The 24280-nt window shown below is 39.9% G+C and overlaps 2 long non-coding RNA genes across 3 annotated transcripts in view; both read left to right on the top strand.

Annotated features, from left to right (window-relative positions):
* Positions 1–24280, top strand: part of LOC119512710 — a 231868-nt gene that overhangs the window by 74769 nt on the left and 132819 nt on the right. The window contains exon 5 of one of the 2 annotated variants that reach the window (XR_005212445.1): positions 422–601. The exons of the other annotated variant lie outside the window; for it this stretch is intronic. This is a non-coding gene — a long non-coding RNA (uncharacterized LOC119512710). Of the gene's footprint in view, positions 1–421; positions 602–24280 lie in introns of those variants that run through there. 2 annotated transcript variants of the gene reach the window in all.
* LOC119512711 overlaps positions 5834–24280 on the top strand; it is a 41384-nt gene continuing 22937 nt past the window's right edge. The window contains exon 1 of the long non-coding RNA XR_005212446.1: positions 5834–5862. This is a non-coding gene — a long non-coding RNA (uncharacterized LOC119512711). The remainder of the gene's footprint in view (positions 5863–24280) is intronic.

The following is a 24280-nucleotide window of genomic DNA, read 5'->3' as shown; positions in this document are numbered from 1 at the left end:
CCCTCATTCGCAAATGCTAAACCCTTACTACTGCTTACTAAGTGCTGTGGAGGACATGATGCAGAAGGCTGCTTCCTCCTTGGGCTCCAAGAGCCCCCAGTCCCGTGTGGGAGGCAGACATGCAGACAAGTCACCACAATGTGTGGTGTTACGCAAAATGTTTGTTACTCCGGAATAAAGGGAGGGTTCACCTGAACTCTGAAGGCAATTTGCTCTAAGTCCAGAGCTGTTTTAAAAAGACTCTATTGCACCCTTCCTCATCATCCTGACACTGCTCTCTGTGCCCTGATCTTCTGAAGAACCTTTCTCCCTCAAGCAAAAATAACCTGCTTAGAAGATACAACGAAGAAGTTGTCTGCTTCTTTTGAAGCAATAACGTCCACCAAGTGACGTACTCTGTGTTTCTGTTACACTGTTCCAGGAAGGACCAAGGCTCCTGAGTCATAAGATGGCAGTCATTCTCTGCAGCCATTGGCTCCTAAGGAGCAGGCATTTCCATCCGTCTGCAAAGGGAAGGAGAATTACCCGCCTGCTTGAAACAACCGTATGTGTGTTGGTTCGGAGTTGTTACGAGACGTACCCCTGACAAGTGTGGAGCTGCCCAGCCTGCCTCCCTTTATCAAGATGGGCCAGTGCCAGTCATCATTGTTCTCACAAGGTGATAGCAGGAGTTGTTCCCCATTAGAAGATGGTGGCATTCTGGCAGGGTCACTGTGGTGTTAAGATGCCTAGCATTTGTCAGGTTTGCCTAGGACTTCTGGAGGTTTAGTTATGAAACTTGTTAATTGAGCTATAAATATAGCTGCAGCCTTTGCCTTCCAGTAAGGCAGTGTGTTAATTTGGGTTTGGCAGGGGGATGGTGCAAGCTGCCAATGTTATGTTAGGATTAGTAACGTGCGGTACATTTTAACTCCACTTCCCCATGTGCCATGCTTTCCTGGTCTGTTTGTTATCTTTGTGAGGGGAGAGAGAAAGGAGAGCAAGCACATCGCCATGGGCATCCTACATTAGGGGTATTCACCTGTGGGTGCTAGTTTCACCCTACAGATCTCCAAGTAGAGAGCGTTAGAAAGATAAATGGGGGGAAAAAAAAAAAACCATGGGCACTACACCAGAGCACTCAGCTCCAGCCTTCTGCCCCTGGTTGATTAGCATAACCACGGGTGCCCACAGGGGTGTATTTGCTCTTGCTTCCTCTGAGGACCCCCTCCCTATATTCAGGATATATCTCTGTACATTAGGTGGGCATGTTAATAAATACATGTTCTCCCTTTTTTGGTTACACACATGGAATCACATGTGAAATGGAGTGGGTTTGTTTGTTTGCTCATTTCTTCCTCAAATACTTATTACAAGGTAAATGTGTTTCTTGCTCACTTCACCGACTAAAAAATGTGAGTATTTCAGGCTGTCCATAGGAATAGTTATGGTTCTGTAGATTGTCTCACAGAGGAGAGGAAGGGTGGCTGCAGGTGCAGTTATCACCATGCCTGGTTTAGAGTCTCTCAGTAAGTATCTAGTTGAATGAATGAATGAATGAATGAATGGGTCTCAATTAAGCCGAGTTTTGGAAGAGTGGCCCTTTGCAGATTTGCCAGATGGCCGTATCTGCTTTCTTTTCTTCAAACACATCAGTGACCTGGAAATAGTTTGGCAAAAACGTGGAATTCTGTTTGCTGGCAGTGTGTTAGAGGAGAGAGCTCAATTCCAGCTAAGTAGTACTGAACATTTAAATTTTTTTTTCTAAAGCACCTGGCTTGAGTAGAAATATGAACGAATACAGAAGCCTGTCATCCTGTGTGGATCTCTCTGGAGACAGCACTGATTGCGTTTCTCTGGTTATGAAATGTTAGAGAAAGATCAGCGTGAACTAAATATTCTTTGTTTTTCATTCTGCTTTCCCCTGCATGGGTATGTCTCTCACCTCTGTAAGTACAAATTTCTATTCTTTCTGGTTTTGTTTTGTTTAATTAGAGTCCCATGTATTCCTTCCTTCTGGAAACGAAGATGTTATGTCACAGACACAAAAATGTGCCCAACTCTAATGAAGACAAGATTAAATTTTTTTGCAGTGAAACTGTAGCCTGCCTCAACTACACCAGCTGTTAACTGTATTTTCTTTAAGTCCTTTTGATATTCATTTGAAATGCATTTTATAACCCATCTGGTAACCTTGCTGCTAACCAACAATTACGGTCTGACATCTGAATACAAAGAATTTGGGACAAGCCACAGTTGTACATGGAAACTTTTAAAACGATGTCTCCCTTAAAATATTCTTTACTAAAAAACATTGTGAAGAAATGATTATAGCCTCACTAAGTTCTGGCATGCCGAAAAAAATGGCTGTTCATTCTTTGTACCAACTTAGTGATTGTGAAATCGAGAGAATAATAATAATAATAAAAGCTACAGGCCATGCCAGGCAGTCACACTTTCCTCTGCTCCACCCGATTCACAAACTAGCCACAGCCTGGCATAACAGTAATTCCAACTGTTTGAAGTGGACAGGGAGTGGGTGTTATTCACCATTTTTTCAAGACAACAATCTGGAATCAAATTGATAGGGTTATTACAGTCCAAAGCAGGGCCGCTCTGGGCACTTGTAGGTTTTTGTACATAGACAGCAGGCCCAGTAGTCAAGTGTGGGCTGGATTCTAGCCTGGGCACTGCTTGGCAAGCTGTGTGCCCCAGCCTGGGGCTGTGTCCACATGGAGGAAAGGGCCCGTCTGCAATTCATCTCCCAGGATGCTTTTGTGTAACTTGTACCAAGATGCACAGTGTCCTAGAGGTGGCCTTGGTGGAAAATAACCTCTGAGTGTATTCTGTCTTCCATGTGGAAACTGTTCCATTATCTGAACAACCTCTTTGTTCACCACCCCCACACCCTACCCCCATTGGTGAGAGGAAGAGTGAATTATCTGATGGGGGAAAGCAAGCCTGGCTAGCTCTGCCTCTTCTGATATCTTCCTCTGGTAAACCCGCTGCCCACAGCAGGCTCACATCCTGCAGTTAGGTGTGGGAGGCAGGGAGCAGCAGGGTGCAAGTCCTAACCTGGGCCAGCACTCTTGGAAATAAGATTCTCTTATTCTTGGAAGTTGATCTGCCCACATTTCCCTACCTTTCTTTACTCAGTAAGAAAGGTTATAATTTGGATCTCATCTGCTCACGCCCCTCCCCCCCACCAGTTGGTTCAGAATTCCGGAAAAGGGTGCTAATTATTGGCCTCCCAACACAATCTTGGAGGCCATACAATTCTGCATTTCTCCCCACACTCATGCTTACAACAGAACTGTTCTTTCTAGCAGAATCCATGAACTGCTGGCCCATTGGCCACATTTAGGTTCATCATGCTTTACTTGGTCCACAGAGTATCTATAGAAAATAATTGTACCAAAATTTAAAAATGGGAGATTGCATGTACACATCATGATTTTCAGCCTTTCTTAAAAATTAAAATTGGAAAATCTGGGCATGTTGGGCCTGCCTCCCCACATGGCAACAATCAGCTAGAGTAGTATTCTCTTTTCCATTGAGATGTACACTCTCCAATTTTCCTCTGTCCCCTCCTCTCTCTTACTGGCTCCTGGGCTGAGGCTAGGTGTCATCTGCCTTCATTTATCATTTGTTTCATGAGGTTTTTGTTTTGAAGTAAATGACTGCCCCTATATTCTTATGTCCTTTTCAAAGATCTATTGGGTGGGCTCCATTTATGACAAAACATAGAAGAAAGCAAATGTCTTTGTGAAACCATAGAGTATTTCCATATGTTTAACACACAGAGAATGTCTATACTTTCTCCTGGATGATTCACGCATTATGCTACCTACCTGGCTCCTGTAGACTTTTGGGATTTTTTAGCATTTCTTTGAGAACTTTATTCATCATCTAAAATACAATCAGTGAAAAGGAATTTTCTGCTTCCCTAGCCAGCCCATTCTTTTTCTTGGGAGCTCTCCCTTCTTTTAAGCTGATACCTGCCCCTGCACCTTGCCCACAGTGGTATTGGTTTAGCCATCTTGAGCCAAATGTGCAAATGTCCCACTGGTAGTTCTTGGGGCTGTTCGCTAGTATTTCTTGTTCTCCTTCAAGCATGGTAGAACTTCACTTCCCCTAAATCATTAAAATTAACCATTTCAGAGTGACTTACGTTGGCTAACGAAAGGCAGAAGCCTGCACAAATCAGTGTGAAATTAGCTGTTTTCCTTTATAATTTGCCTCTCTTCTCCTTGCCTGTGACCAGGGACTCTCCAGATAATGGAGGCTTAGTCAACCTGTGTCCCTGAGAGAGGGCAGTTAGAGCCAAGCATCTCATTCCCCACGCCACCCCAAACCAGAGATGGACATCTAGAGTGTGCTTTAGTAAACCTCTGAAGTTTTGTTTGTTAGTGCAGCCTTACCTGGTCTATTTTAACTGACATACCCCTGCTTCCAGTTGGCAGTTCCTTCTAGCATTTGGAGATAGTTCTTTTGTCTTTATTTCATGTTTCTCTGGGATAAAATTCTATTTAATGCATACTTTATATTTTTTCTAAGTGTACAAGTTCCCATCCCACTCAATTATGAGAAAATCTCTCTCAAGATGATTAGTCCTATGGTCAGCGCTGCCAAGAGCTGTAGAACACTCCAGAACAGGGAGTGAAATGTGCTCTGTGACCAGAAAAAGGGCAGTATGACCCATTCCTTATTTAAGAATATGTCACATTAGGCCTGTTTGCCATTCTAGCAACAGCGTCTCTGATGGGGCACCAAAAAGCATTTCATGGAGAGCATGGTTGCCATCCAGGACTGGGAGAAATTATGGGAACTTTTCAAACCTCCCAGCACTCCATTAATTCCTGCCATGCTCAAGTGTATCCAAACATTCCTTGAACTTACTGGTAGATTTAGCCTTCATCTGGAAGCCTAGACTTAGTTGGTGAAATGAGCTCCAGAGTTCACTGACTAGTGTGCAAATGAGTACTCCCTTTGTTGATTCTGAACAATGTCTTCCAAAATTTGGGAGATACCTTCTGACTCTAGTGCTCTGTAATTTTATAATATTGAACCACATAGCTTCTGATTGCATGCACCTTCCCTGGTCTACCAATAAATGACTGTCTTTTCCATTTGGGGGTTATTTACAAGAATTTTAAAATATTCTTAATAATTTTACAGAATTGAAAAAGTACATACTACCCTATATTTTCTTATAAATCTACGTCTATGTAGCCATCTATTGACCTGTGTTAGAATCTTCCTTTTCTGTCAAAATATGTTTGGATGGTATGAAGTATGGCAAGGAGGAACTAAAAGAGAACCACAAAGAAGAAACCAAATTCCTGTTGCTTCTCCCTGCTAACCCCATAGTCTCTCCCTCCCCTCTCCATTCAGGCTGACGGAGAGATGAAGACTGTAGATCCTACAGGTCAAAGTGAAGCACTAGGCTCATCACAGGCATTTCAGTGGGAAAACCATTTGGGTCTCCTATCTACTGATTATATTTTGGGCAAGGAGCAATAGAAAAAACTTGAAATTCTGAAATAAGAAGGTTCTAGCACCAGCTCTGGAAGTTATTAGGTCATTTGGCTTATCTAAGCCTCACTTTTCCTGTAAGATATCTACCATAGCTTCCTTGTTGAGGTGACCTGAGAGTTAAATTCAAGATGGGAGCATTCCTTTAATACTGGCTATCATGAACTGTTTTTATTACTGTTCTTCCGGGCTGCATGGCAAGTACAGCCATATTTTTAGGAAGGGATGACTTTCCCAACACTTTCTGGGTGACCCCAATTGTTCTTCCACCGCTGTCATCTCTTCCTCTGCAGGACTTTTTGGGATACAACCCTGAGGAGTCATAGTGAAGCTTGTCTCCTGCTCCAGGTAATCACCCCTCTCTACTTCAAGTTGAAGCCTCGATGGAATTCGTATCCCTGTCTCCCTGCAAGGACTGTTTGCAGAGTTTGTGTGGGATGTCCCTCTGGTCACAGGACCTTGAGATGAGAGGGAAAGTTTCAAGCACTTGTTGCTGTACTCAGATATTAGACTTTCCTGAGGTGGGAGGTCTCATGAGAGGACCTTAACCCCAAGGAAACATCAAAGGTGTTGGAGGGGTTACTGAAAGGGTGCAAGGGTCCTTTCTGAGAGCTGTTGGCAGCCCCCATCCATACCAGAATCTCTTCCTTTCTCCTTTCCCCACCATGGGTGCATCATTTCCCTCTGTCTACCACTTCTGTCCCCAGGAATAAGTTTTTTCCTCAGACAAACATGATTTGAACATCCCAAGCACAACCCTGTTAACTGGACAATTGTTTAGAAGTATTTTCTGCAGCAGGGATTAGCCATTCCAGCTTATTTTCTGGGTACTTGGAAGTTTCAGGCATGTTGCTTTCAGTGGCATTGGAAACCTCCTGTTAGGGCCATGTTAGAAATACTCTCTTCTGTCACGCTTTGGTTTGTGAGGCGTGAATTCCTGTGAATCATTCCTGCCATTTTCCTTCTCTTAAAAAAAGAGAGAGGGAGAATTATTTTGAAGCCTGGCCAGCTATGTTGTGGACTGAATAGGTGAAGGAAAAAGAAAGAAGATTCTGGGTGATCCAAACAGTCCTCTCTAGGAAAGCAGATAGTGGGTGAAAACAAGGATGCCAATGAATCAACATCCATTACCTTTTTATCTGTCCTCCCTCATAAGAGTATTCAGTGTAATAAGAATATGGAAGCTGGAGGGGAAGACTTTGTGATCCCTGCCTCAGATTTATTTGCACTCCCTGGAGCCTCCGCTTCACTAACCTTGCTCTGCCGACACCATCCTTCATCCTTCCAAAGTAAATAAATGGAGTTCTCCTCAGCTTCTTTTCTTAATTAGCTATCAAAATTTGAGGTGTCACCCAGACTTTGAAGGCCCCGCTGACACTGTTTTAAGAATGTGGGTGTTGCCCTGCTGTCCTTGACCAACTCTCCCCTCTTCAATCATCAGACTCCGAGAGGAACGCAGCCACACCACACATTTTCTGCCCGGCTTCCACCACCAGATTCAGCGATGGTGGGGCTCCTGGCCTCTGTTTGTATATAGAGCTGTCTGAAATGCATTCAGGATCTCTTGAGGTGAAAAGAGTTATATAAACAGAGAATGTTATTATGGATTCTTACTACAGATGGAAATGACTGGGTATTCTCAAAATAAATAACATTTCACATTTTTATAGATATGTAACATAATATGCATGCGTGTGTGTGTATTTATATTCTTTCCATCTTGAATACACAGCCTCTCCTTCCTCAGCACTTGGATAAGCCATTCATTTTGCCTCCTGCTTTTTTGATTCTCTTCTTAAGAATTCATTTAATTGTTGCCAGCATTTGGAGAGTTGGGATGAAGCGGTTATAGGCTTCCTGCTAGCTCCCGCCAGATAAGCCTGCCGTGGCTGTAACAGTTAGGAGAGCTGAATGCTGAAAACACTTAAGTTCTGTTTTTCCACTTCCCCTCTAAAGAGAGATCAATCAGCTTGTGGCTCGGCATAATTACAAATGGAAACTTCCTAGAAGAGGTGCCCAAAGTGAGAGGATTCAGTGTAAGGCACCTAGATTCAGAAGTTGCTTGTTTAGATATTTTGGGTGCTCTTCTTTTTTATAAGAATCTGTGTATTTATTTATTGTGGATTCTGGGGGGCAAAGCATGCCATGTCTCATTTATATTGATTGCTTTCAATGAAACAAACAAGCCCACGTAGGTAGATGAATGATAGGTAGGAGTATCACTTTTCATGACGGTACCATTCCCACAAGGAAAATCTCAAGTATTGGGTCCCCACGCTTGGGGTTTGCAGAAAAAGGAAAGATGCCACAGATTTACCCTGAGCCAGGGATGAGAAATATTGGCATTCACAAGTTCAGGCAATACGATGCGGACATCAGCTGGCTTTGCCAGCTCCACCTGGCTCCAATAAAGGACTGGCTAACATCCTTGGCAGTGGCTGGTTGGAGAGGCCGACAGAAGCCAACTGCCCCGAGGCTGCCCAGTTCAGGTGGAAGGCAGTGGGGGAAGGCGAGGGAGCTGGGTGAGAGGGCCTCAGGCCTTCAGTATGGTGCTGAGAAAATGACTGCCTCGAGGGAATTCAGGCCAATTAAATAGCGTTCCTTTCACACCCAGCCATCTGGAGATGCCTGTAAGGGGACCAGGCCTATAATTGGGAACTATCCTAAATGACAACTTCCAAGTCTTTCAGAGGATTTGGTAAAATTTTAAACCAGGATTTATCGAGTGCTTAATAGGTAAACAGGCTCTTTGAGAGGTGTTGGAGATAGTAACAATAATAATCATAACAGTAATAATCATAGGATGATGGTGATGATCATTGCTAATCTTTTAATGAGCATTTGCTAGGTGCCAGATTGTGTTACATGCATTAGCCCATCTTACCCTCACAATTTCCTATAAGGTAGGCGTTACTACTGTGATCCCCATTTTAAAATGAGTAAACGGGAAATAGGGAATTTAAGTCATGTGGCCAAGGTGACAGAATTAGGTAGTATAGCTGGGATTTGAACCCAGTCCATCCAGATCTTAATCACTCTATTCTGTACTATGCTGAAAATTACGTGGTTTTCCACTTAAGGAACTAATAGCCTAGTAAAAGAGGTAGACATGGAAACAAATAAATAATGATGATGGTATTCGTAATAAGGAATAATAATATAATAATAATAATATAGTAGAATGCCACAGTAATATACCCTATAATAAAGCAAATTCAGATATAACACGATTGAACATTGGATCTCATTCCTGGCTTTGAATTCACCCATACTCAGAAATAAGTCAACCTATATTTTTAGGATTCAATTTTTAGGATCCCATTCAAAGTAATATATTGAGGGATGTTATTGTACTGTAATAGATAGTAATAGGAGCTGATTTGTATTGACCATGTACCACAAGGTCGTTAATTCTCGTCCTTACAACCATCCAGAAAAGTAACTTATTGTATCCCCGGTGTACAGATGTAGGCCAAGGAAGTTAAAAGATCTGTTCAAAGTTACAGAGTTAGTAAAGTAGCAGAGCTAGGATTGGAGCGGAGATGGAATGATTCCCCACCTAATGCTTTCTTCACTAATGCCATCCATGTTGCCTCTCCAATAACATGGGATATATATGAAAAAACTGCACGTGGTACAGTGGCACAGGAAAACCATATTTAATTTTATGGAAGGGGTTTGCATTGGAGAAGGAGAGCTAACATGTACTGAGTGCTTACAATGGGCCAGTCACTGCATTGAATACTTAGCATGTTTCTTTCATTTAATTTTGGTAAAAATCAGGTCAAGCTTTATAGGTGAATAGGGATTACCCAAAGAGACAGCGGGGAGAGGTGGCCATCCCCAGCAGAGGGAATGGTTGAAAAAAGACATGGAAACATGAAATGTTATGGTGTGTTTGGGGGAACTAGACTCATTTTGGTATTACTGAAACATATAGGGCAGTGCAGAGATGGTGTGGTCATGGGGAGATGGAGGATAGTGGTCTAGAGATGAGGCAAAGATAGAACTGCAGCGAGATCCTGGAGGGCTTTGGACTAAGGGAAGTGGATCTCTTCCTACAGACATCATATCAAATAAGCGGCAGAGGGAAGAGGAGAACAAGTCCAGGTAGGAAGCCTTGAAAAATAGAGCTATTATACCATTGTTTTTTTTTAACTGAAATTCATACAGAGTGATGAAGGAATGTAACCAAAATCATGCAGTCTGTAAGTGGCAGAGCTGGTCTTCATACCCACTTCTCTCTAGCTCAAAATTTCACATTTTTTTACAGTCCCAAGATGTGTTGCTTGAAGTGCCTCAGTTCCAGAGGTTGGAAAGAAGCTAGGACAGATAGTGTCAAGAATCTTTAGACCTGCTCATCCAAGACTGTTCTATTGCCAAATCAATTGATTTCTTCTTATAGTTTTTAATTAAGATTTCTCTTTTACCGTTGCCACTATGAGTTTTTTCAAATGTCAGTCAAGAAAGATGATGTTGAGTGATGGGAGTCATATAAGAACACGAGGGAAATGACCAATTCGAATAAAAGTGATGCTTCCCTAACATTCTTTCCCAGCTAGAGAGCCACTGTTTAAATGTAGAAAGTGGGACTGCCGAGAATTGCTGGTCCAGTTTTTGCTGTGCACAGCGACACTCGGTCAAGGCTAGAATCTTCCCTGCAGTGCACTCACCCAGACCCAGCAGTGAGCTGCCTTCACCCAAGAAAAGGACTCTTCTGCTGACCCACACAAAGTATCCTGTGAGTTAGCAGAAGCTGCCCTTGTGGAAGAAGCATCAATAAACTGGCAATTCCCATCAAAGGTTTGACCTAGTCTCCAAATTTTATATCAGGGAGCACCACTGTAGCCATTGCTTACATGATTTCTACAAGGAAAGCATTTTACTTCAAATTTAATGATGCTTTCAACCTATACTCCATATTGTTGTTAACCCTCCCATGCATTTGGCATTTGTGATTGACACTCCAGATCATTTGGTTTTTGCTTATTTTCGTTTGTTTGTTTGTTTTCTGTTTTTTCTTTTTTCTTTTTCCCACCCAGTCTATAAAGATCTGTGGTACAGGAGATGGAGGAATCCCTCTTCTATTCTACACAGTAGTTGGCTGAACTCTGCCATGCCAGTTACCTTCTAGGAACTTCAATTTGCTCAGCTGTGAAATGGGCAAAACACGACCTAACTCACAAATGTGTTCAAGGGGTGGTGCCTGGTTGCGAGCTGGGAGTGCGTGTTAAAAGTGGTCATGATTATTGATGTGTTAGGTAGTAGTCGAGACAAGAGAACACTGATACATCCTTAACCCCACTTGACTTAGAACTGCTATCATCCCAGATTCCCCAAAAGACGGGTTCACTCCAGTGGCTGGTGGAATGTTGAATGACTAATAAGGAAATCAAAGTGGGAAAATCATAAGGAAGAAAAATGGCCAGTCTTCCAGGTGGCCTGACTCTGCGTCACCTCCAAACCATATTTCTTTCCTGGTCTTATTTTGAACCTTTCTTAGGTTGGAATCTAATTTGACATGACTGTTTTATTCATATAGCATTGGGTTATGTGTATATAGCTATACAGAAATATTCCATATAATATACATATACATATATGTTTAGATTATATGTTAATATAGGAATATAAATGATCTCCTTCAAGTTTTTGCTACCCAATATAAAATCCAACCTTCTCCACAGCACTCCTTCTCCTCCATTCCTGCTTTGTATCTCCTTTAGCATTTATCACTTTCTAATATACTATTTAACTGTTATTTTGTTATTTTGTTAATGTCTTGTTCCAGTCCTCCCTGCCCCCCCCCCCAAATAATGTATGTCCTCTGAGGGCAAGAATTTTAGTCTTTCATCTTAAATGTCTTTTCCCCAATGCCTAGAACAGTACCTAAAAATTAGTAGGAGCTCAATATCAGAGAAAAGAAATTATGTTATTGTTGTTTTACTCCCTTAATATCCAGGACCTGATAGCTTAACTATTTTACATAATCTTGGAAAGAAAATGTATTTTTTGATAGTCATGATACAATTCCAGACATAGAGATTCTAATTAGCATACTCAAAAACTGTACTTGGCCCATGATTTATGAAAACCAAAATAATTTTCCCAATTGCCCGGCATGGTACATTTTCCCCTGGGATAAAAGGCTGAAGGTTGCCTTTGTCTATTTCACAGAAAGAAATAAAATTACAAAGAATCTTTTCAATCTGTGATTTTCTTTCCACAGTAATATTAGAGATTCCTAGGATTGTAATGTCAGTCTGAGGTATTGCCTAATAGATAGCAATTAAACACTTAAATCTTAGCTCAAACAATGCGGTGGTATTGCTATGAAAGGGAAGAGATAAAATTAAGTCTGTCTGCTCTGAATCTCTCAAAATATTCATTTCTAAATTGTCAATTTCTTATATATACATATATATGTGTGTATATATATATGCATACACATACACATGTTTATATATATACATGTATATATTGCTTTTTGAATAATGGTTATTTCAAGCAAGTGAAGAGCTTTAATTTGTAATCTCTGCATAACATTGCTATGGAAATAATGAGACTTTTTTGTGACTTAATTGATCTACTGAATTTCCAGATGATAATTAAACAGCTTAGGTAGAATAAGGTGACAAAGATTTTTTTTTAATCTTTAAAAACTGTAACGGAAACACAAATAAATTACAGTATAAAGTTTGTATTAAAGAAACACTTAACAAGATAACAAATAGATATATGTGGGTTGAGTGAGAGAATGGGTAGCTTTCTTATAGGGAAATATAAAATGGTACATAACTCAAGACTGTGGACAGTTTTATCACACAAATATAAACAGAGACAGCCCATTTTATTTGTTGACTTCTTGCTTTTATACTTTATTCTGGAACTTTATTCTGTTAAACTCATGGTTTTGCTTCCCCTTTCCCTGAGTAACTATTTCTCATTACTGAATTTGGGGATGACTTAAATATCAGCAGAGAAAATATGAGGAAGGGCTAGGCTATCTTTGTCTGCAGGTTATGACCTGTGTGTTATTATTTATTTTTCAAGGAGTTAAGAGACAGAAGCTTTGATACCCAGAAAAGGGGAATCATATTGTCTGGTTCTTGTGTATAAGAAGCATTTCAGCCTACACATGGTGAACTTCTAGAATGCCACCCTCAGCTGATGGAAGCTGAGCTTGTGTTGTAAGCAGTGCACATTATTGTATAAAATTTACTGCAAAGGGGAGTGATATGAATAGAGAATGTATACAGTAGCTGGCTGCGTGCTAGCAGGTCTTTTCTGGGCTCCTAAATGTTAACTGGATAGTAATGTAAGTTATTACACTCATTAAATTAGGCCACAAACAAGTCAACAGTGATTCAGCAAAATGGCTTTGTTTGTATAGTGCGAGGAAGTCTGATAGATATCCAGTCACACATTTATGGCTAAATGGATGAAGATTTTAACATTACAGCCTAATAAAAACCCCATACTGTGTGATTAAATAAGAGGGAAAGCAGTAAAAAAGAGAACGCGTAATGACGGTAACATGTAGGTCAGTTACAATTTAATTGTCATTGCACTTCATTGCTAACATATCAATTCTCTGCTGCTTAGCTGAGCAGAAAACAACAACTTAACATGTACACTGGGCCCACTGACGAGTCGTCAAACCCCCACTTCCATCACCTGCTTTTGACTACTTCCTTAACAACCACGGGAAGTCTTCCTGCTTTTAATAGGATAATCTTGCTGAAAGCTCCTGCTGATTGTTTCTTCCTATGCTCAATGCATCAGTGATCAGTAAATTTACTTCACACTCTACATAAGATGCTAAAATTAGATTGTTTGCATTACAACTTTCAATACTTCTGCAACAAGAAACACCTGCCTGCAGATTTATATTGTTTTGTCTAATGGTTTAAAATAAAGATAGCCTCACAGTGGCGATAACTTGATGTACTATATCGGAGGCGCACAATGGCTGATCATTTTTCTTACTTATCCAATTTGTACTGTATTTCTTGCCATATAAGGTATAGCTTCATTATCATTAATTGCAGCTTTAGAAAAAGCAAGGAAGTATTTATTCTTGCCAACTTTGCTGCAATTTTACTTACTCAGTGCAACTAAGAAAGGGAGGGGGCAAAAAAAAGCACTGTATATTTAACTTTTTTTTCCCTGAATCTGGATAATTCACGCAGATCTCAAAGGGGCTTTGGCACCTTTTTTAAATGTTAGCTCTAAAGAATTGTCTGTCTAGCACACTTATGCTGATCTATAGTAAAGACTTAACCGTGTACGTAACCGAACTATTAATTCAGGTGCCTAAGGTGACATTTTTTATCCAGCTTAGTGTAGTCTATTCCATATAGAATAGAGCACAGCTCCTGGTATAATAAATGATCCAGCAGAAGCTAGATAACTTTATTAGAATGATTAGAAACATCAACAATTTTTTCTCGTTCCAAATCTCATTGTAATTCAGGTTTCTGGGAATCAGGCCCATAGATTCCAAATGTCGCTAGTATGCTCTCCCAGTAGATTTCCTTCCCTTTTGCACCTCATTGCACCTATCTGGAGAGAATCATGTGTTGTTTAAGGGAAAGAATAAGAGCCTGGAGCTCACAATCATGGACTGATCTAGGCTGATGTCTGAAGGCAGCTTCTCAGCAAGGGGAGTTATCGGGGTGCCGTGGAGAGTGGGGATAGGACTCATAGTTACCTGCAAGGCTGACAGCTTATGTGAGCCCAAGCTGTCGGGTCTCATTTAAGGAACAGAAATGGAAAGATATTAATCCAAGGCTATAATATATGAAAGGCATCTTTCTTGTGTCCATGTTTTTTGCCTTTATTCGCTATGGAATGGGAAGTCCTTTCTTTGAGTTCAACCGGGGAGAAGACCAAAGTAGTACAGTACTTTTAGTTTCCATGGCGCTACTTATAAAGATTATGCAAAGTGCTTAATGAATAAGTAACTGCTCTCAACACTTTGCAGATGAGACACTTAAGAAACTTGGACAAAAATAACAATATGAATAAAAAGTTAGCTGTGATGCTCCACGTGCCTGATTTTCTGCATTTACCCCGGTTTGCTTGACTGCACCAGGACGTAGCTGCCTTCTACTGGTGTTACTCTTTGACATCCTTTCTGATAAGCAGTACAGGTCAAATTGGTTCCTTTAGCATGTATCACACTAGAGAAGATTTCTTACTTTCTTGGATCATCAGATCTAGTGGAATCGGTGGCATTTGTTCCCTCCTAGGAAACGAATGATGGCAATATGCAGAGATTGCCTCTTTAGTAGGGCCTACTACAGATATTCCTATACAGAGGGAGAAGACTGAAGAAGGCCCGCTGTCCCCAAACTATCCAGTCAGACTTTTTTGTTTATTAGGGTTCCCTTCATCCTTTTTATTTTATTTGTTGAGCATTCATATACATTTCTCTCTGTTCCCTACTGGAAATAAATTGTAAGTAAAAGACTATTTTCACAGGTAACATATATTATCCAGGGGGGATAAATGCATTGATTTTCCATAAAAATGAGTGTTATAGATTTACACTTGCTTAGCCAGCCAAATATAGAAATGTGATAAATTCAAATTCCCAACAATGGATTCAACCCCATTATCATCCGCATAATTCATTTAGCCATATTTTAACCTATCTGAAAGTAGCTGGATAGAAGGACTGGATGAAGCTGGGTTTACAGGTGTTTTCAGATGGTGATATTTTTGAATCATATTTTCAACTTGTCTTATTTTTAACCTTAACCAAATAACGCTACGTTCATTTTGTCTTTGAATCAAAGAGAACTTGGCCAAAGACCTAACGCCAAAGTCCATCTGGTGACTTGAAATATGATTCGTCACCAAGAGTATTGATTATCTTGATTCTTGATGTTACCTAGTTGCTTTAAATGTTAAGGCCAATCAGCCCCCTCTGGCTATTTTAGGTTTGTCTTTCTCAAGGCAGTAGGAGCTCACAACTCGGCATGGACTGAGGGAGCACCCAACTGCATGTTGTGTGTGTGTTTGTGCACACGTGCAATGAAGCTGATGTGATACTTGTTTTGACAGAATGAAATTCCACCTTTCCCAACAGCTGCCTTTTATAAGCTCATCTGAAACCTTGACACAATTTTTGGAAGCTCATTAGACTTAGGAGTGATTGCAAATGAAAGAGGATGCACTGACATTCATGCCTGCTTTTCCAGTCATATGCTGTATTGTTGCAGATCTTGATTTCACACTCAGATGCTTAACTCCACATTAATATGAACACACAGTGAACACAGTGGCCCTCCCTGCCGTCCGTTATCAATCGCCACCAACAAAATGGATTGCAGGAAATTTTGGGAATAGGGGGAGGATGGACAACAATGACCTCACAAAACTTTAGACTTATTTTTTCACTTATTCTTCATATTTTTGAGTGCCTACTACATACAACCCTGTACCAAGCATCATGCAGATTCTTCTTGCGAGTTAGGTTCTCAAATAAAATGGCAGGTATTTTCATCTCTCTAGGGTCACGCCAGACATCTATTTCTTTTTATCTTTCCTTATTAAATTATGTTTACCTGAATACATCAGGTTCATTTCACCTAGGCAGGATGTTCCATTAAGCATGACAAGTAGAAGGTTGCAAGATTAATACCCTTCTTGAGCTTGAATTAGTGTGTCAGCATCTTCCCAGACCTGGGACCAGAATATGTAGGAAGTATTCCATAATGGACCTTAGCCTCTAACTGAACTGCTCTAATATTATTCCTATAACAAGACTACTTTTAAAGAGCCTCATTATTGGCTTCATTAGATATGTTACTTGCATCAGTGGCTGTAGTTATGCGTATAATATAAGAGAGGTTAACATAGCGTATTTTTTATGTATTATATGGCATACAGCTTGAAGTAGCCAAAAGGTTTATGGCGATGTAATTGGTAGTTAGTGTGAAATTTGTAAGACAAATAGACAATATCTAGAGTAACCCCTCTAATCCTCCTCCTCCAGGTTTTTACAGCCACCAAAGGGCCTCATTAAAATAGCAGTCAGCACCTTAGTGAAAAGATACAGTGCTTAGACTGCCCAAATGTGACAGAAAATCTGCATTTTGTAAATCTGACACCTTTGATAGATTATACAGTGTGAAGCCATTTCTTCTAAGCATTATGAGAACGCTTAAGGTTCTCTTCTGAATCCAACTTTGCTATATTCACCAGCTATAACAATGTGAAAAAGAGCCAATTGAATAAAATGAAGCTTAGAAGGTGGAGAGGAACCTTTTTCTGAGGCACAAAGCTCTTTGCACGCAATGGGGCTGGAAAGCAGCCGTTGGCATTTCCGAGGACCACTTAATCCTGGAGGTAACATTCATTTAAATAGGATGTTGCTTATGAATGTGTCAGCAGGTGTGTATATAAAGGTGTGACAACAACTGAGCTTCCAGGGTAGAGGAATAGTAGTTTTATATTCTACATGGGAAAAATTACTGGCTTTTCATCTGTTTTCACAGATTAATGTTTTACAACTATGTCCAGGCTGAAAGAATTAATGAAAACCTGATTTTTGGTTTCACAAAAGAGACCTGTAAAATCCAAGACTTGGGAATGAGAAGGTCCGATGCACATGAAGTTGAAACTAGGCAAATCCTCTAATTTAGCTCACAGTGGCTGCCACAGCAGAGCAGGCTGGATGGAAGTGTCACCACAAGTTTTAGAAGCATTACTGCAGGTATCCCAAGCAAAGATTCCTCCCTCCAAGCCTCACCATACCTCCTCCCAAGCAGCAGAAGTGTCCCACCGGTCCTTTCACTCTGAGTCTAGTCCCCAGGGCCCCATCCAGAAAGATTTGTACAGACAACTGATAACGAAGATGGAAAATAAATTTGAAGCATCTATAGAAGAAATAGGCTTTAAAAATTCTATTATATGTAAATTTCCATTTTCACTGTAGCTATGGGGGAGAAAGTTGTAAAACAAAACTTAAATATGATTTTTCTCCACTTTGGCTCAAGACTTGAGAATGCTTATCAATTATGAATGGATCAGAGGAGAAAGTTGACCTCTCCTGAGTCCTTTGTTTCTGCCAGTGATTGAGCACTGTCCTTGTATGTTTCCACACTTCCGAGAAAGGTAGAAAAGTCCCTTCTGCACTCTCCCAGCTCGCCATCTCTCTGGTTCAGTGATACTGAAATGAGTGTCCTGTTTGTAGAAACTTCTTAAAAGATTGCCAGACCATTGTGACCTTGTGTTTTATGCATTTTATGCATGAGTATGAGCTGCTTAATATAGTAATAAAGTATCTTTATTAAAAGTTGAAAAGACAAGATGATTAAAAGTCACCTTGTATTATTTATGTTTGTAATCTATAGCATGACAATAGTGTTAATGTGTAAGCAGCTGTAATTCAGATGAAGAAAACACATGTGATCATTGTTTATATTTTAGTATTGAAAGTGTTCGAGGACAGATTGATATTTGGATTTAAACATGCCAAGGTAATCACCTGTCTTTCCTGTTAAGCAGACATGGCCAAATATGCCTGCTGAGATGTCCTTTTCAGTATTTTATGTATTCCGGTTTTGAATCCATATATTAAAAGCCCAAGTTGTTGTTGTTGTTGTTTCCCATCATGATAAAAGAAACCAGCTTTCATTTAAGTGATTGTATTTGGATATTGGCAATTCTTAGTAATACAGCTTACAAAGGGAAACATTTCAATGACAGGAACCTTGAAATGAATCCTTGAGAATTTGGATTGGATATTGCTTTCTCCTACAATAATCTGGGGCCAGTCTCTACTTTTGTTCAATTCTATGATATATATATATATTTTTTTTTAATGCAGGTCAGAGCTATTTAATTTTAGTCAGTTGCTAGAGGAAGTGGCAGGCCTCTTTGCTGAGAAGTCTACCTGAAATTACTTTTGGGGTGAAAAGAAAAAAAAACGAAAAGAAAATTGCTTCTTCAGACCCATCTTTCAACCAACAAATCCTGTGACTTTCACTGTTCTTAATTGTTGACCCCTACCATCTGTGTCATGCAATGTGGCACGAACTCTCCCTTTGAATAAAGACCCATACTAGCTCATCAGAATGTGCTTGTTAAAAGTGACAATGGTTCACAACGGGTCCTTAGCCATGTGAAATACAATATACCCTTTTGAAATGTGAAATTTGGGGTCATAAATTAATACCTTGGTACTTGAGTCATTACATTATCTGAAAATTATTTGATATGAGGGGAAAAATCTGTGCACTGCTTTTGTTATTCAAAAAGTTTGAAAGGCTGGATTTATTTAATTTCAGAAAGGAAGTTGCATGCTGTCTCCTGCTCGCTGCTGAGTCTTATGTAGCCTTTTAAGAAACTGCCTTCACATATGTAGTTCCAATACCTGAAAATGAATTTAAGGAAGTTATATATTTTTCTTATCAAATAAATCCAAAATATTTCAAATATGTTATCACGTTGTATTAGTGGGCAGGACTTAGAAAACACACACACACAATCTTTCATGGTGGATTCTCTTGGTGTTTGTGACTTGTCTTGCCCTGCAAAATGAACTTGAAGGGGCATTGTGAATAGCACGTGTGGGTTTAAAATTCAGTGGATGATTCACATCTGTTAGGTGAGAATTAAAGAGCGCTGAAATAATGTATTCTTATGTTTAGAGCTATCACTGCCAAAGGCTACTGACTAGTAAGTATCAACATCTGTGTTACTTCTTCTTTAGAGATCCTGATTCAATATGTCTAAACATTTCATTTACCACTGGAATGTTTTAAAGTAGTTTTAAGCCCCAGTTTGAGGTACTGTTTCATTGAAAGATATTATTAGCAAATATTAGTTAAGAGATTATATGTACAATTAGCCTTAAATAACATTAGTCGAATGTTGTGATTTGTATTATTGAAAGGACGTCAGACTCTTGAAATGGTAAATAATGGAATAAAAATAAATAAAGGTACCGGTATTTTGACAGTGATATTCCACCTCTGGTTTCCCCATGTGCAAGTGAAAACAGGCACACTCCCGGAGATACACACACACGCACACAATCATTCAAATGCCTTTTCTTTCTCTGACAAAAATATTCATTAAAAACATTTCACTGTGCTGCCTTTTAATATAGCACGGGCATTCAACCTGCGCAGGAAGCTTCCTGGAACCACACAAATACTGTGTAATTATCTGGTGGCTCCCTGCTGGCTGCTGCATATTCCAGGCACAAAGTGAGCAGCACATTCCTAGAGCTGACTCCTGTCTTCATTGTCCCCGCTTGGAATATGAAGCCTCACTTCATTATAGCAGACCTGATCAAACTTGATAGATTTAGCCATTATTCTCGACTGTGTCAACTTTCCACAGTTTTTTTCCCCCTCCTTGGGCTCTTTTGTTTTGCTACCCAGGGAATGCAGAATATTCCGAGTCTTTCTTTCTTTCTCGCCTCTTCTTCTCTTTCTTCCCTGCCTCCCTCCCTGCCTCTCTCTGGGTTCTCTCAATCCCTCTCCTTTTCCCTCCACCCCATTTCTTTCACTGTCTCGCCCCCACCCCCAACCAAGAATTCAACAAATAACGTTCCTTCCACATCATGTGATTCAAGGAAAATAAGGCTTGCAATTTTTCTCTCAATTGTCCTCTTTGGTTTTGATTTTTCAGTTACTATAAAAGAATTCTACAACAATGTTGACACACAAGGCAGAGATGCTTTGAAAATCCTTTTATATTTCTTGTTAGTAGCACAGTAACTTTTGCTCTATGATGTTGTTGTGGTGATGGTTGGGTTTTTTTCCCCCGTTTTATGACAACTTTCAAGGAGCACTTTAGAGTTCATATTTTCAAGGATCATCCACATCAGTGTTTCTTATCAAATTTTACAAATGTCACAGTGCAGTTTCTTTGTAAAAGGCATTAGATCATTCTCTAGGCAAATACAGATGTGGATATCACTGGTTTAGTGTAACAGATTGCTTTGTAGTTTTTGGAAGTTGCTATGCAACAATAGAGAATTATAGCATAGCTCTAACAAAATTTTAATGTATCAGAAAAAATAACGCAAGCAGTATTACCATAATTGGGACCACATTTAATGCCTCACCTGACATGAAGCAAGCTAACTAATATGTAAGAAATTTGTTACAGAACTTAAAATACTTATATAAGGTCGGTTTATCTTTACCCTCATTAATGAACACTTTGTGGGGAGAGTTTTCTCGCCCAGCTTTGTTTTATTTATTTATTTATTTATTTATTTATTTATTTATTTATTTATTTATTTATTTTCTGCAGCATATACATCACTTCAGTGGATCCCAAGTGCTGTTTCAAAGCAGAAAATACTGGTTAGTGTTGAGGTCTGCTTATCAAGTACAAATCATTTCCACGTTAAAAACTTAAGGGGCTTAGAAGTCCGCTTACCCGCCAGAGTCTCAACATACCTGAAACCACTCCCAACTCCCTTTTTCATTTTTATTTTCTGGAAGCAAAAGCCAGCTTCCCAATATGATCCTTTTCAACAAGTTTACTCAGAGGATTTTCATTGTAGCCTCTGGTTTTACGGTGCAGAAACAAGGTAAGATGCTAACGTAGCTTGAATTTATATTATCCTGCTTAAATTAAGAAAAAAATTATTTTTTTAGAGTGGCATTTTCAGTCACACCAAAAGCTTCGCTGCATCTTAAAATGTAAATTGCCGTGAAGCAACACAAAGGAGAAAGGGAAGATTTTGAAGGCAATCGCACTGATCACTTAATTCAGTCGCTGCATATCCACTTGGCATAAGGTAATTAGAGTGCCACATTGCTGTAAAGACAGAAAGCTTAGGGTCCCATTCTGACTCACCCAGACGATAATACATGATTAGAAGTCAGTGACAGATCACAACTGCTGAATGACCCACCAAGGTCTTATCAAGGGCAAATCGCATAATTAGCATGCACTTCGCTGGCAGAGGAGTACAGTGCTATTGTTCCCGCACAATCAAATTAGCCCCGCCAATGAGGTCAGTGTTCTGTGACCTTAGAGGCATTTCATGTTTTATTCCCCCCTTCCTGTTCTTCTTACACATGCGTGCACACACACATGTGCAGTGTGCACAAATGCATGCACACTTACACTGAACTTAAGTTCTATGAACATTAAAAACATGTTTTATAGGGGCATTTTTAAAGTACACTCCTTTGACTCTTTAGTTCATCATGTATGGAATGAGGAAACTAGCTAATGTAGTCTGACCCTGAGGGACATATATGTAATGGAGCTACTTTGACCTAAATTCAAGCTTCCAGTGAGGTCTGGATCTCACATTAGTTGCTCTTAATACAACCGCGGTATCCCACGTGTACAAACAACATTTTAATTCAAGCTTCAGTTCTCTCCATCCTTCTAGTAATCAAAATGACCCGGTTGATTTGTCCACCTCGTCTCCAATCCATCTACATTTTCCTCAAATGTTGTCCATTTTTATGACCTTAAACTTTGTTCAGAAAGGATAAGTTTTTAGAAATGGCTGACGCCCCACCCCTATAGCTCCTCTATTCTGCCAAAGTGCCATCCCACTTTGCCACCAACTGTCCACCGAGTGCAGCTGTTGTGAGTTCAAGGCTTTCCTGACTGGCTGACACATCAGGCTACAAATTTGGCATCTTCTTTCCATTTTCAGCAACGTGAGGATTCAGGCAGAGCCCTTCAGGGAAACAACTTAACTGACAAACGTGGAGACTGTTTTGTTTCCCTGCCAGAAAGTCTCTTTCCCATTTGTTTTACACACTTCATCACGTGTTCACTGCACATGAGAGGTCGTTTGGCCCTCGCCTCCTGCAGGAGCACACATAGCTCCACCCTGGACTTTCCACCATTCAGCTGCGTTCCTTCTGAACCAGGTGTCACCGTCACCCACACTCCTGGGTCCCTTCTGCTGACATTACCTACTACTGCTGACATTACCTACTACTGCACTTTCTCTTTTTTCTTTTAAGGAAGTGTTTACATCCTATCAAATTACAGCCAAATTTTGAGTCCTATGATAAAGATAACAAAGATTCCATTAAGAGCCAAATAATTTCAAGTTTTAATTCTCTGAATCTTGCCCAATCATGACTCACAATTTACTATTATTTAGATAAGGCTCACATGAGCTGAGATTTCATGACATTTTCGGAAATACCTAGCCCAAATTTTAGTGCTAATGAGAAGTCTAGGGAATGTTGATTTGTATGGGAGGAAGAGACTCTGGCTTGAGGCTGTTGTTTGGGGGACAGCACAAAGGGGTGGGAAGCTTTGGTTCCGTGGTGCAACGAAGAAGCAATAAACTAAGTATCAGATGACTTGCGTCTACTCCTGGCTTTTGAACTTGGCCAAAGCTCTTTGAATTAATGGCTCCTATGTCTGCATTTGTGAAATGCCCAGGTTTGGCAAGAGGATCTCTCTGATCCCTTCCAGCCATAACATTCTATGCTTCTATAATAGTTTGTGAAAATTTTGCCCCAGTCCGTTTGCTCGTATGTACTCATGAAGTGCAGTCCTCAATGTTTGCACACCATAGCTCTGAGCACTATAATTGACAGTAATTTTGCAGCTAGGGGACTGGGATCTTGGAATTCTAACATGCACAAGAAAGAGAGGGATGTGAGTGCATCTCTTGTTTACAAGATCTTCCCTTCCCACCTTGCACATTTATACCTTCTATAATTGAACAACAAGGAAGGGGGGAAGCCAATGAAAACACAACTGATTTACGTGTAAATAATATATTCCCACAGTGTCACTGACCAGGCAAGTCCATCTGTGAGCCAATTAAATAATTTCAGTTCCAACACGGCCTCTTCTATAATTGTTCTATTTTGTGGTGTTTGCATTTTAATAGGCAAGGCATTTTTCCAACTACATCATGGTGCTCCTATGCCTCCAAACATATTTTCGTTGGTAAATGAAGGATTTTGATTGACTTCTGCTTTCTGAAGCTGCACTGCATGGATACTTTAAGAGAATAAGATTTAAAACAGAGTTTAGAAGTACAGGATCCTCCCTAAGAATTCATTTTAAAAGTGTATTTCATTTATTGTAAGTGTTCTAGCCATTTATACTAAATGCAAGGATGAAACTTTTTTTTTAGTATGGCACAAAGAATTTCTAAAGGTCTTGTTGATTGTGCAAGCACAAGGACATTTCCCTTCAATGAAAATTAATGTTATCTGTCTCTAGAATGGTAGCAGTATTCAGTGTGCCACAAAAGTTCCTGGAAACATCATGTTTATAATGATTGTGATAAGCTATTCCATTCTCCTGGTATTTAGCCTTCATGGTAACTTCTTTTTGATGAAAAAATATTGAGAATTATGCACAAAGGAGCAGTTTTTATACTTGTAATGGAAATATTAAAAAGGGACCCATTTTTACAAATGGTCTATCTAATAGAGATTTTATAGCATCTTTAAAATATAGTCACTGCATCTTGCAGCACTGTCTCAACTTGTAAGGGTGTGTGCCAATTTTCAGAAGGTGTATATTTTCATATGTATGCCCTGTGAACATTATTTGTACACATATAAATATAAATCATGGTACCCAAAGTCTCAGGGGTACCCCTCCCCACCTTAGTCATCCAGTGCAAACCGTGAAAGTCCCTTAAAAAACAGGATTAAAATTCAGTCTTTTCAACCATCCCAGGCATTTATTCCTTCCTTTTCATTGAGCTACATTTGTCTGATTTAACAAGATAAGATTTGAGTGCTGATGCAGCCCGTTGTTAATGTAGCAGCCGCATCCACCATAC

The sequence above is a fragment of the Choloepus didactylus genome, chromosome 17 (assembly GCF_015220235.1).
Source record: "Choloepus didactylus isolate mChoDid1 chromosome 17, mChoDid1.pri, whole genome shotgun sequence".
NCBI lineage: Eukaryota > Metazoa > Chordata > Mammalia > Pilosa > Megalonychidae > Choloepus > Choloepus didactylus.
Note: the sequence above shows the minus strand (reverse complement) of the source record. Positions and strands in the feature narration are given on the sequence as shown.